The sequence below is a fragment of the Mastomys coucha genome, unplaced genomic scaffold (assembly GCF_008632895.1).
Source record: "Mastomys coucha isolate ucsf_1 unplaced genomic scaffold, UCSF_Mcou_1 pScaffold6, whole genome shotgun sequence".
NCBI lineage: Eukaryota > Metazoa > Chordata > Mammalia > Rodentia > Muridae > Mastomys > Mastomys coucha.
Genome location: NW_022196912.1, coordinates 102130560 through 102143854, shown reverse-complemented (window position 1 = coordinate 102143854; position 13295 = coordinate 102130560). Strand labels below are relative to the sequence as shown.

General features: G+C 48.7%; 1 protein-coding gene across 12 annotated transcripts in view; it reads right to left on the bottom strand.

The window, feature by feature from the left end:
• Tmem63c (transmembrane protein 63C) overlaps positions 1–13295 on the bottom strand; it is a 78515-nt gene that overhangs the window by 41279 nt on the left and 23941 nt on the right. For 5 of the 12 annotated variants that reach the window (XR_004114285.1, XM_031356227.1, XM_031356236.1 and 2 more), the window contains 3 exons: positions 11692–11818; positions 10627–10756; positions 2257–2308 (listed from right to left, as the gene is read on the bottom strand). The gene's annotated coding sequence lies outside the window, so the exon portion shown is untranslated. The remainder of the gene's footprint in view (positions 1–2256; positions 2309–10626; positions 10757–11691; positions 11819–13295) is intronic. The other 7 variants (XM_031356229.1, XM_031356237.1, XM_031356235.1 and 4 more) reach the window with 3 other exon arrangements.

Genomic DNA, 13295 nt, shown 5'->3' with positions numbered 1-13295 from the left:
AAAAATAAAGTGGAGTTTCTGTCATTGGCTGGAAAGATGGGGAAGAGGCCTAACAGCAAGAGTTTGGCTGGACAAGCTAAGACAGTGGGTATGGATCCAGAAGACAACCTGGAGACATCAGCATGAGACAACAGCTGTCAGCAAAAGCAGCTCTCACAGCTCTCAGAGGCAAAGGACCAGATCACTGAAGGAGAGAAGAGACAAGAGAGGGGTCAGGGCAGAAGCCAGTGACTGGGGAACAGTGGATAACTGTTCCAAGGAGAGGTGCCAGAACCCAAGACAGGGCTCCAGGGGGACCAAGGAAGAGCCCAGGAGCTGTAAGGAAGAGTGCAAAGGACTGCTGTCCACCACGGGCCACCGTTGGGGAGAAACAGCTGCTCCGAGGGGCTGTTCCAGGAACTGCAGGAGGTGTAGAGGCTGAGGAATTGGGGTGCCATTGCACTCTGTAGGTTCTGTGACACCGGAGCTCAGCTTTAACAATTACTCCATAGCTGGGTAGTGGTGGACTCGCCTTTAATCCCAGCATTTGGGAGACTGAGTTCAAGGCTAGCCTGGTCTACAGAGTGAGTTCCAGGACAGCCAGAGCTAAACAGAGAAACCCTGTTTCAAAAAGCCAACCAACCAACCAACCAAACAAACAAACAATTACTCCAAGCCTAGTGATCTTAAGTAAGATACCAGAGGGCTCCATGCCCTGGTTTCCTCGTCTGTCACGTGAGGATGGTGACAGCAACTGCCACGCTCCGCAGCACTGTTGGGAGTCTAGAGAATTAAGATTTGTGGGCCCCACAGAGCAATGACCAGAACGTGGGAAGCAGTCTGTGAACTCTGTAACAGGAGATGTAGATGTGAAATCCCTGGAGGTCCAGGGCTGTCATCTCAGGAGCTGGGAAGGACAGGAGATGGGGATGAAGGAGAAAAGAGAGCAGAGGATGAGGTGGTCTGGGAACTGAGCTGACTAGCAAAAGTAGCTGTAGAACATAGATCAATGCTGCTCTGAACCTTGGTGGAAGGAGCCTCTCTTTGCAGTGGGCAGCAGCAGGCAGTGCTGCCAGAGTGCTGAGATTAAGTGGCTGCTGGGACATTTATATCAACTAGCCCACCCTTGAAAGTTCAGGAAACATTGTAGAAGATGGGATGGAAAAAATAAGAGTCAGAGGATGAGAAGGGAGGCTGTAAAGTGTGGTCCTCTGGATGTAAGATGGCCCAGTGTACCCATCAACACACAACAGCTATGGTTACTCCATGATACCTGCACAAAATCAAGACAACCAACATTCCGGCATGGCAGGGCTCGCCTCTAGCTAAGGAGCTATTGACAGACAATTGGTGGCTCCTGGAAGAGGGGAAGTCTGCCCATGCTCTGGTGAGCAGCCCCATGTCCATACATATGCAGGAAGCAGTGATAGGGCTCAGGGTTTTGTGGTTTTTTTAAATATTTATTTATTATTATATCTAAGTACACTGTTATTGTCTTCAGACATACCAGAAGAGGGTGTCAGATCTCTTGGTTGTGAGCCACCATGTGGTTGCTGGGATTTGAACTTGTGACCCTTAGAAGTGCAGTCAGTACTCTTAACCACTGAGCCATCTCTCCAGGCCCAGGGCTCAGTATTTTAAAAAGAGGATATGAAAGCAAAGAAGGGAGGTCTTAAGGGTCCCAGAGCGAGCTGAAGGGGATTTGGGATGAACAGGCTCAAGATACAGTGTATACATATGCAAAATTGTCAAAGAATAAGTAAAATATTCTTTTAAATAGCAGGGGTTGAAGACACCATGATATTCACCTTGAGAAAAGAAGGACAATATAAAAACTTTACATTCCTACCCTCTGAGTTAGTGTCTAGCAAAAGCCCAGTGCCCTCTCATTCTAATGAGGTGTCCTGGGTTTTAATGTCTACTCAAGCTCAGCCGCTAATCTACCATAGTTGACACTGAACACGAAGCATGTCCATCATAAGCCTGAACAGCAGCCTGACAGCATAGCATTCCCAGGGTAAGAGAGCAGCCATGTGAGCCATCCATATCTCGCTCCTGCAGGAAGTGATAGTTCTGACAATGGCCACTTGGGGGAGCCCATGTCAAAGCAGAAGGTACTGGAAGTTGATACCCCCCCAACACACACACATACACACACACACACACACACACACACACACACACACACACACACACACACACACACACACACACACACACACACACACACACACACACACGCACGCGCGCGCGCGCGCCCTAGGAGACATTTCTCACCTGAGGCAGCTCTCCAGGGAAGGTCCACGTCAGATCTGAAGCATCCACTCAGCTGTGAAAGAACACATGTGGGGAAAAGATCACTTTAGGGCTTTCTGCTCAAACCCATCTCTCTGGGACATCTTGCACCATTCTATAGCTTGTCTTTCCATCTCTTGGTGTCTTTTATTTATTTATTTATTCATTCATTTTTAAAGATTCTTGTAAATTACAGGGGGCATACTGTGCACAGGAGTTCAAGTGCTGTGGGCCAGGAGAAAGCATCAGATCCCCTGAAGCGGGAGTTACTGGCAGTGTGAACTACCCACTGAGACATCTCTCTAGATCCTTGCTGGTTTCCTTTTTTTTTTTTTTTTTTAAGACTGGGTTTCACTGTGTAGCCCTGGCTGCCCTGGAACTCATTCTGCAGATCAGGCTGGCCTCGAATTCAGAAATCCACCTGCCTCTGCCTCCCAAGTGCTGGAATTAAAGGCACCAGTGCCACCACTGCCTGGCAAAGATTTATTTATTTTACATATGTACACTGTAGCTGTCTTCTGACACACCAGAAGAGGGCATCAGATCTCATTATGGGTGGTTGTGAGCCACCACGTGGTTGCTGGGATTTGAACTCAGGACCTTCGGAAGAGCAGTCAGTGCTCTTATCCGCTGAGCCATCTCACCAGCCCACTGGTTTCTTTTAAAGGGAGAACATTTTTGACTTTTGACAAGGTGACCTCCAAGCCGATATGTGAAGGTGCAGGAGTTAGCACTGAGCAGTGAGGAGGACTAACTCACTGAGCAGAGAGTGGGCAGAGGGGACCACATTGACAAAGACCCGTGGGGGCAACTGAATATAGCATTTTCAAAAAGTTAAAATAAACTCTGGCTAGAGAGTTGGACAGATCACTGGTTTGCCCATCAGTGCATCCAACAAGATAGATCTGGGGCTGGAGAGATGATTTAAGGGTAAAAAGCACTGGCTGTTCTCCCAGAGGACCTGCACAGAAGCCCACAAGCATCTGTAGTTTCATTTCCAGGGGTTTGGACAGCCTTTTCTGGCATCCATAAGCACCAAGCACACATGCGGTGCACACATATACATGCAGGCAAAACACTCATACACAGAAAATTAAAAACACATACAAAATGAATCCACTTCGTCAAACAGCTACTCTGGCCAAGCCCCAGGCAGACCCTGGAGGTTCAAACATGGCATCCTCCTCAGGGAATTTATAGCCTTTAGGATTTGGAGAGAGGATTGCTATCGGCCTAGCGATGGGAAGAGCCTCAGCTATGAAGGCCCAACATAAGCCTGGAGGGTAGTGGGGGATCCACCCAGCAATCTGGTCAGTTCAGCATTTCAGCTCCATCTGGCTCTGGCCTGCAGGGCAGGTGTGGGAGGGGAGGAGAGAATAGTTTACCTCTCCCACCTTGCCACCCAAGCTCTCAGGAAGCAGGAAGCAGGCAGAGAGGCAGCGAGGAGTCTGTTGCCATGGAAACCTAAAGTAGCACCCAGCCTTTCTCCATATACTGCTCCGTCCTAGACCTGCATTCTTACTTCATTTCATTTATAGCCCAAAAGGCAAAGCCTCATCCAGATGTGGCTCTAAGCTAGCTCTGGAGTGTATGGGAGAGATGCAGAAAACTGAAGGGTTAACTTTTTGGCATGAGCCCTATTAAGAATGAAGCTTGAGGGCCTGGAGAGATGGCTCAGCAATTAAGAGCACTGACTGCTCTTCTAGAGGTCCTGAGTTCAAATTCCAGCAACCACATGGTGGCTCACAACCATCTATCTATAATGGGATCCAATACCCTCTTCTGGTGTGTCTGAAGACAGCTGGAGTGTGTATATGTGTGCGTGTGTGTGTGTATTCATATACATAAGATAAATATACATATACATAAATAAATCTTTAAAAGAGTTTTAAAGACTGTACTATGAATGTATATAGCCAAGACTTAAAAAAAGAAAAAAAGAAAGAAACTTGAGCTAGGCGGTGGTGACTCACACCTTTAATCCCAGCTTTTGGGAGGCAGAGGCAGGTGGTTCTGTTTGAGTTTGAGGCCAGGTCTACAGAGTGAGTTCAGAACAGCCAAAGCTACATAGAGAAACCCTGTCTTAAAAGGCAAAAGAAAGAAAGAAAGAAAGAAAGAAAGAAAGAAAGGAAGGAAGGAAGGAAGGAAGGAAGGAAGGAAGGAAGGAAGGAAGGAAGGAAGGAAGACAGACGGCTGGAGAGATAGCTCAGCAGTTAAGAGCACTGACTACTCTTCCAGAGGTCCTGAGTTCAAATTTCAGCAACCACATGGTGGCTCACAACCATCTGTAATGGGATCCGATGCATTCTTCCAGTGTGTGTCTGAAAACAGCTGGAGTGTACTCACATAAGTAAAAAGTAAATAAACCTTAAAAAAAGAAAGGAAGAAAGGAAGAGGAAGAAAAGTTGTAGAGGAAACCGCCTGAGGATGCTAGAGATACATACAGCTGGGACATGTGGAGCATGCTTAGAGTAGCAGGCATTGAGGACAGTGACTCTTTGGATGCTAATTTCACAGCACAGGACGAAGAACTGTTCAAGGGAATGGAGAGAATTTGGCTACCTGAAGCCAGAACATCTAACTTAAACTGGATCTGTCATAGCGACCATCAATGGCACCCTTACCTCTCTGAGCCTCAGGTTCGGCACCTGGAAGGTGGTCAGACGGCATCAGAGCTTCATAGGGTTAATGTGACAATGCAGACGTATGGTTCATACATTCCCTTGTATGACAATGAGAGCCGCATCAGCTCTCAGGATTACCCAGTACCATCGTCAAACCTGAGGCTTATCTGAGATGGTGCTGAGGACTCTCTACTGGGCCATTCTTGCCACCCACTCAACTTGGGGACAGGAATGAGGAGAGATGCAAGGAAGAGAGGGTCCACTGTCCCTTAAACTGCAGTCATTAGCAGCCATTGTCTCTATCTTTTCCATGAACAAAAAACCAAGTTACGCCCTTGATTTGGGCCAAGGAGGGACAGGAGGGGTGGTGAGAACGCTGGTCTGTGAGGGGGATCCCTTCGTGGTCACACAACTTGTCTGGTGGGAGAGGGACTAGCTCTCTCCTGCCCATGCTCCCCTAGCTTGCCTTCCACTGTCAAGAGCAGGATGTGCTGTTTTTCTGGGTCTCCTAATTCTGAACCATCCCCAGCAACTCAGCAACAGCGTCCAAAAGAGTGAGCTTTGCCTTCAACTCTGCCTTCCATCCCTCTCTCCCTCTCAGGCATCCGGACCCACTGCTGCCTAATGAGCCAGGCCAGCTCTCTGCTCTCCACTTCCTGATGATCCAGACATCGGAAGGCCAAGTCCCAGGAGTGATTCGAGAATTTAGGTTGTCTGAGGGGGAGAAGGGAAGGCTCAGGGGTTAAGAGGACCCTTCCAGAGGGTGCCCTTCCAGAGGACCAGAGTTCAATTCCTAGCACCCATGTTGGGCATCTCACAACTGTTTGTAACTCTAGGGGATCCATCTCCCTCTTCTGGCCTCCACAGGACTCAGACTCATGTCCACACACCTATACACAAAAACACACAAGTACATATAATTAGGAATAAAATAAATTTTTTTTTTTAAAAAAAAGATAGTCTAAGGAGTTCTGTGGAGGGGCCAACTTATTGCTTGCTAACATTTACCAAGTGTGAACTCTGGGGCAACCAATTCCATTTAAGCAATACTTCATTTAGCCCTCAGCAAGACCCCAGGGCACCAGAACCAGCCACCCAGGCATAGAAACATCAAAGCCCAGGGAGCTTAAACAAATCAACCAAGGTCATGGGCCTATTAAGAGGCAGAGCTGGCCCTCAAGCTTGACTGTTTCATTACTGCCCACTGGGCTGGCAGTACTGGCAAAGATGTCAGGAAGGGGGTGACCTTGCCCAAGTCTCAGTCTAGGGATATATAAAGCCTTCCCAGACTTTCAGGATGATGCAGTGTAAGCATGGTGGACATAACCAGGGGTCTAAGCCGGGTCCTGCAGCCATCCAGCTGAGTCTCCCAGCACTGCCCAGGGCTCAGTCACTATCACCCTTCCCCACACCCAGTGACTCAGCAGGAACCAGCCTAGAAGGCCAGCACTTAGTTTTTGATGAGAATCACCGTAGCCACAAATCAGGACACACGCACACACACACCAGCACTATCACCACCGGGTGCACAAATTTGTACTCCTGCTTGCCCCCACCCACCACCTGGCCTTCTTAGTCTTTTCATTAACTATTAACTTTAGCTAACAAGAGGAAAGATTACCCCCCCCCCTTCAAAACAAGTGAGTTTTGGGCAGTGTGAACTCTGTACTGGCTGGTTTTGTGTGTCAACTTGACACAGGCTGGAGTTATCACAGAGAAGGGAGCGTCAGTTGGGGAAGTGCCTCCATGAGATCGAGCTATGGGGCATTTTCTCAATTAGGTGATCAAGGGGGTAGGGTCCCTTGTGGGTGGTACCATCTCTGGGCTGGAAGTCTTGGGTTCTATAAGAGTGAGCAGGCTGAGCAAGCCAGGGGAAGCAAGCCAGTAAGAAACATCTCTCCATGACCTCTACATCAGCTCCTGCTTCCTGACCTGCTTGAGTTCCAGTCCTGACTTCCTCTGGTGATCAACAGCAATGTGGAAGTAAGCTGAATAAACCCTTTCCTCCCCAACTTGCTTCTTGGTCATGATGTTTGTGCAGGAATAGAAACCCTGACTAACACACCCTCCTAGCTCCACATCACCCCCTTTCTGGAAAGCCAGCTTGATGCATTAGGCTTGCTCTTATTGCTAGTAGGAGCAGAACTGTAGGGGAGTTGCAGGATCTAGGGGTTCTGCTTCACAGCCCTGCACACCTGCCTAGCCAGCTGGCCATGAATCTCACCCTGAGTTGAGCCGGCCCTTGCTCCAAGCTGTCCTTCACCTTCCAAGACTTTATGACCAAGGACGGTGTGCTCAGTGTACAGTGGGGTGGAAGTGAATCCCCTGACGGCTCAGACACTTACCCAAGCCTTCGAGCAGGCAGATTTGAGGTGAGAACCTGAGCCTTCAGGCACCCCATTCAGGACCCTCAGTGGCCTCTCAGTCTTGTGGAACAGGCTAGGGGCTTTGAATCAGCTGGGGAGGTGTCTGGAGAACACAGAGAACCCCTGACCTTGCCAATAAGCCAGTTTTTGTGTGCAGTCCATATAGAGGGACACCCCCAAAGATTCTCTTAGGCTGGGTTGTGTTCCTTGGTGAAGAGAGAAGGGACACTTTGCAACAGATTTAATGCCAGGCTTTGCCTCCTGGGGAGAGTGGGACGTAGAGAAAGGCAAACATCACAAAGAAAGCTTCTTGATCCTAGGTTGCCAAAGAACAGATGGGGAGCCCAGGGCCTCCAGGAACAGCCCTCCTGACAGACTTGCTTTGTCTGTTAGGTCAGTCTTGCTCTTCTGAGCACCCACAGTCTTCCATCCCAGTCATTTGGGAAGCATGGAGTGCCTACTGTTAAATCCTTGTTTGGATTTACTCTGCATACACATTAAAAAAAAAAAACCTGAACATTCTTTTTATTTGTTTTTTGTTTTTTTGAGACAAGGTTTCTCTGAGTAGCCCTGGCTGTCCTGAACTCACTTTGTAGACCAGGCTGGCCTCAAACTCAGAAATCCACCTGCCTCTGCCTCCCAAGTGCTGTGATTAAAGGCATGCGCCACTACCGCCCAGCAATCATGAACATTCTTAAGCATGTTTTTATGTCCCGCATAAAGGCTAGCTGGATTCTGTTCTATTATCTCGAAAGAAGGAGTCTTGAGTGGAAGAGACTGGCTGGGTCAGGGAGCTAATGGCAGGGGGTGGGAAGTGAGCCCCAGGGGAATGGAATGGCAGCCCCTCTGAATCAGGCTGCTATGAACCACACCCAAGACAAGACAAACCTTGAAAATCCAGGCTCAGGACAAAAGTTAGTGGGGAAAGGGAAAGCTATGCTAGAATCCAACTCCAGGTATGAGTGGGTGTGGCTTCAGATGGAGGGAGGTAAGGAGAGAGCAGGGACTTGGGTGACAGCCCAGGTGTGAGCTTTCTTCTGACTACCATTCACTCCTCACAATAGCCTAAGAGTCACAGCCTAAGCAGCAAGGGTCAGTGCTCCGTTCTACAGGTAGATACACTGAGGCTAAGTACTAGCCCACAGTTACAAAGCTGGAGGGAAAACAAGGCAGAGAGAGGGATGCAGTGGCCACTCAAGTCAAGGCTGGAAGTTCTGAGAACTGATGTTCCATCATCGACCTCACTCTGGGGCCCTACGGGGTGCCTCTCCCTGATGAAAAGGTTCTTTCTCTCATCCTCAGACTCTTGTCAGTCCAACCCAGGGGCCAAAGGCTTTCTGTCACAATGAGTCATCATGGCCATGTCCAAGTTGGACAGGGCAGTAGGTAAAACAGTGGGGTTATCACAGACATCAGATCTCCAGAGGCCGGACAGCAGCTTGGGTGACAGCCTGCTTGAGTCTGCTTGTGTGTGTGTGTGTGTGTGTGTGTGTGTGTGTGTGTGTGTGTGTGTGTAGAGAAAGAGAGAGAAGAGGGGGAGGGAGAGGGGAAGGAGCAGGATGCTGGTCATGGTGACGCACGCCTTTAGTCCCAGCACTTGGGAGGCAGAGGCAGGTGGATTTCTGAGTTCGAGGCCAGCCTGGTCTACAGAGTGAGTTCCAGGACAGCCAGGGCTACACAGAGAAACCCTGTCTCAAAAAGACAAAAAAGAAAAACAAAAAACAAAAACAAAAGAACAGCAGGATGTACTGATGTTCTAAAATAGAGGGTCCCGATTTTTGTTTTTTGTTTTTAATTTAAGGAATAAGGAGCTGGGCAATGGTGGCGTACACCTTTAATTCCAGCATTTGGGAGGCAGAGGCAGGTGGATTTCTGAGTTTGAGGCCAGCCTGGTCTACAAAATGAGTTCCAGGACAGCCAGGGCTACACAGAGAAACCCTGTCTAGAAAAACCAATACATACATACATACATACATAAATAAATAAATAAATAAATAAATAAATAAATTTTAAAAAGGAACAACAACAGCAAATCCTTAAATTTATAGCATGCTCTTTCAGTGACCTCTAAATCTTTTCTGGCTTAAAACAAAACAAAAAAAAAACAAAATAAAATAAAAACAAAACAAAAAAACCTAAGCTGAATGAGCATGCCCTGTTGTATACAGTATTTTGAAGAGAAGTCTCGGTTTTTCTAGGCACAAGCATTGTTGGTTTCCCTTCATCAAAGCCCTTGCTGCCCCTCAGGCCCTCTAACTCTGCCAGATCTAACTGTAACTTGTCAGTGGGGAAGGGGTCTCCGTGCAGGCCCCTGGTGGCTTTAGGAAGCTGTCCACTCAGGAAGATCAAATCTGGTCAAGCCATCCTCTCTTCTTTCCACCAAGATCCCCTCTTAACTGGATGGCCCTCTGCTCTCAAAGGCCTAGTAGGCCCTAGGGCTCTCCATCCCCATTAAGAATGCCCTGTTAGAACTCAGATCGACTCTGTACTCCTAGGCCACCTCCTGGAGGTTCCAAGTCTCCTCTATTCATACAGACACTATCCTGAGTTCTCCCCCATGTAGTGCTAAGAAGAATATGTCATGTTCTTTCTCTCAGCAAGCTCATTCCAGGGAAGGCTTGAGACAGATCTTGCTAAAAGGAGCTGTCTGCCATGTGTGCATAGCTCACAGACGAGGGCCACTGAGTCCAATCTGGAGTGTTTGGGAGTTTTTCCTGAATATGACAGTGAGGGAATCCTGCAGAAGGGATTCGGTTGCTTTCCTTACTCTGGCTGCTATAGATGGTTCTGCCTGATTCACTGGCTTCACTTGTTTTTATCCATTGTCTCTCAGGTCCTCTCTTCCAGCCCCACCCAGGGCCTTGGCATATCCTAGTCTCTCTGCCCAGATGTTCCCCCATACCAGTACTAACTCATTTTGCCACTAACCTCAGTTCAATATTTACATCTTTGAGGGAATCAGGTGACATCCCATGCCTATACCCCCTACCTCGTAGTACCTTGGGAGACAGACTCAGTGCCACATGTAATTGTGGGTCCCTAGAGCTGGCTTCTTTGGGTCTGACCTATCCTCTGCTATGTATTAGCCCCATGACTTTGAGTGGGTGTCTTAAGTGTACCTCAGTTTTCTTACTTATAAAGTGGGTGTATTAATGTTCCCTTCCCTCACTGAGCACCTGTGAGGACTAAGGGAACCAAGTGAATGGCTCACACATGGTCCAGCCTATTCAGCGATATGTGATTTACCATGCGGGGAGCTAGTATACCTCGTGGTCACTTATAAGATGACCTTGCACATGACTGGCTACTCCAGGGAATAGCTGATCCCTAACTACACAGTCTGAGCCCTTGTTCATCATTACCTCCTCTGCTGCTTGGGTAAAGCTGGACGCTTTGCTAATATTTGATGGAGATGAGATAGTCAGGAAGCCAGGCAGAGGGGCTTATTTGGCCTTGTGATGTCAAACCCAGAACATATGGCCTGGAAGGGACCTTAAAAAAAAAAAAAAAAAAAACAGCACTGTCATCTAAATGCTTCTCTCACGTCTGCTGGCCTTTATGTGCCATAAACTTCCCATCTCAGGCTAGGTAGCTCCTGCCTTACCCTATCCCCTGCGGGGTTGGCTGGAACCTGTTCTTGGAGGTTTCTGCCTTGATTTAAAGACAGAGAAATCCGGCACATCTCCCATCTGAGGGCGGTAGAGTAAATGCAGTCACAACTAGGCGAAGCTGAGCCTCCAGCAGGACCCTGAGTTATCCCTGTAATTCTCATCTCCATGGCGACAAGTCTGGACTACACTTTCAGCCAGCAAGACCGGGCAGCTGCTCAATTCCTCATCAACAGAGGGGTAAAGACTCCAGGGTGTGGTTCTTTCCTCAGCCTCTACCTCATGAATTCTTCAGCATGAGTCCAGAGGGGGACGGTGGGGAGGGTGGGTGGGGATGGGAGGGAATCACAAACATGCAGTGAGATAGGGCCCCATCCTAGACTCAGCCCTTGCTGCAGAAGGATCAAGGCTGCTAGCTCCAAGGTACCTGCAGCAACCAGGTAAGCAGTCAGGTAGATGCTGTTGGTGATACCCCAATTCCACCTTCTTCAGCAGCCAAGATGAGCTCCGATCATTCAAGGCTCTACAGCCAAAGGCTGAACCCTAGTCTCACTCAGACTCGACCAGCTGTTTACAACTCACTCATATTCTCAGAGATCTTGCCTTATCAAAGATCTGTTCTGTGCCACACTGAGCTAGGAACTGAGGTGCAAAGACCAATCCCATATGGCAGGACCATTAGTAAGCATACTAGTCAGGTGAAGGGAGCCTGAACCCCATAAGTAGGCTTTCAGGCTCGAGAGTAGCAACTGTATGGTCTAGGGGGCAAAGCACAGTACAGACAGTGCATGGAGAATGCTGTGCCCTGTATGTGCCTACCTGGATGGGGCCCAGTTTCTCTTGAAGCATGCGTAAGAAGCTGCTGGCAGAATTTGCCTTCAGGGAGGAGAGGTAGGTGGTCACAGAAGAAGCACAAAGGACTTGCTGGTCAGTTTTGTCCTTGTCACTGTTTGAATATAGTATTAATGAATCATTATTCAATTGTCATTGAATCACTACAGGTTCTGGAATGGCAGGTTTGGGAGTCAGTGTCTCTAACAAGTCCCTGAATGGTGCCAATACCACTGGACCATGCTTTAAATTTTGCCCTATGGAGGCAAAGTCCATAGAAAAAGGTCCCCCTGCAGCCCTAAAGCTGAGCCTAGACTTTGGAGTAGATAACCTTGCAGAGCCAGTCTGGTTCTCAAAGCCATGGCGCATCTCTCAACTGCACAGCTGCCAATCATAGAATCACCTATTCAGCCCAGACTTGGCTCCTGAACTTAAGGAGCCTATAGTTCAGGCTTGAAGTTCCCTAAAAGGATATGGAATAAAGGAGCTGCAAGGTGTAGGGATCACAGGGGGTAACATCTGATTCTCCCTAGAATCCAGAAAGGACACACAACCAACAGCCAGGGCAGCCAAAGGTGCCCCTTAATATAGACGGTTTATCTCCTATGAGCTGACAGTTTACTAGCTGTCAGGCACTCGGCTCAGACTCTACAAGCACAAGCATTTTAAGCCACCCCCAACAATTCAAGGCAGGATCCCTGCCACCATGTGAGCTCTGAGTTGATAGGACAGCCACATGTCCTTAAGGGCAGAAAGGCCTCCAACCACGGCATGACATTCCAAGAGCAGACTATGGAGTGGCCAAAAGCCAAGAGGGAGGCAGGGGAGGAAGGCAGTTGTGGGTCCAGATTGTGTTCAGGCTCTCTGGGGATCCTAGGTCCCTAGATGGAAATATGCCACCCTCAGATGAGAGGAAGGCCAGGGTGAAGCCCATCCCTGGGCTCGGGCTCCATCTGTCTAAATAGGCCGGAAGCCATGCTGACTGCCTCCGGGGTGCTCTGAGAGCAGCTGCCTGCTCAAAGCAAGCTGCTTCAGTGTTGGGTGGTGGAAGCCAGATGGTTGATGATGCTGGTCTAGTTTACACAGCCTCACAGGGCCCATGGAGCATCAGAGTCAGGAACTCATGAGGGTCCTGAGACTCACATGCGAAGAAGTACTGAGAACTCGCATCTACAGACCGAGTGCTAAAGCTCAGCCCTGCAGGGAAGCAGAGCCAAGTGGTCGAGGGGCTATGGGAATTGTGGTCACACCCCACACCTCAGTCCTCCTGTTCCTGTGTGACTCTGCAGAGGAGGGGAGGGTCACTGACATCAGCCAGAGCTAGACGCCTGCCCGCCCCTGCTTTGCTCTTCCTCAGTTTGAGGTTCAGAAAAACTACTCGGACCCAAAGATGGAGCCAGAGAAAATACACTCTGCCTAAAGCTAGAGGCATTCCAATTAGACTCAGAGAAATACTAGCCTGGATTACTGAAGGCAGTAGTAGCTATTTCTGGAGAAAAGAGAGACCCATCCTTCTGCCTGTGATGATCTGAGAAGACAGCGATTTCTTCCTCTCCTCCATGTCCCCTCCCCTTTCCTTTTTTTTTTTTTTT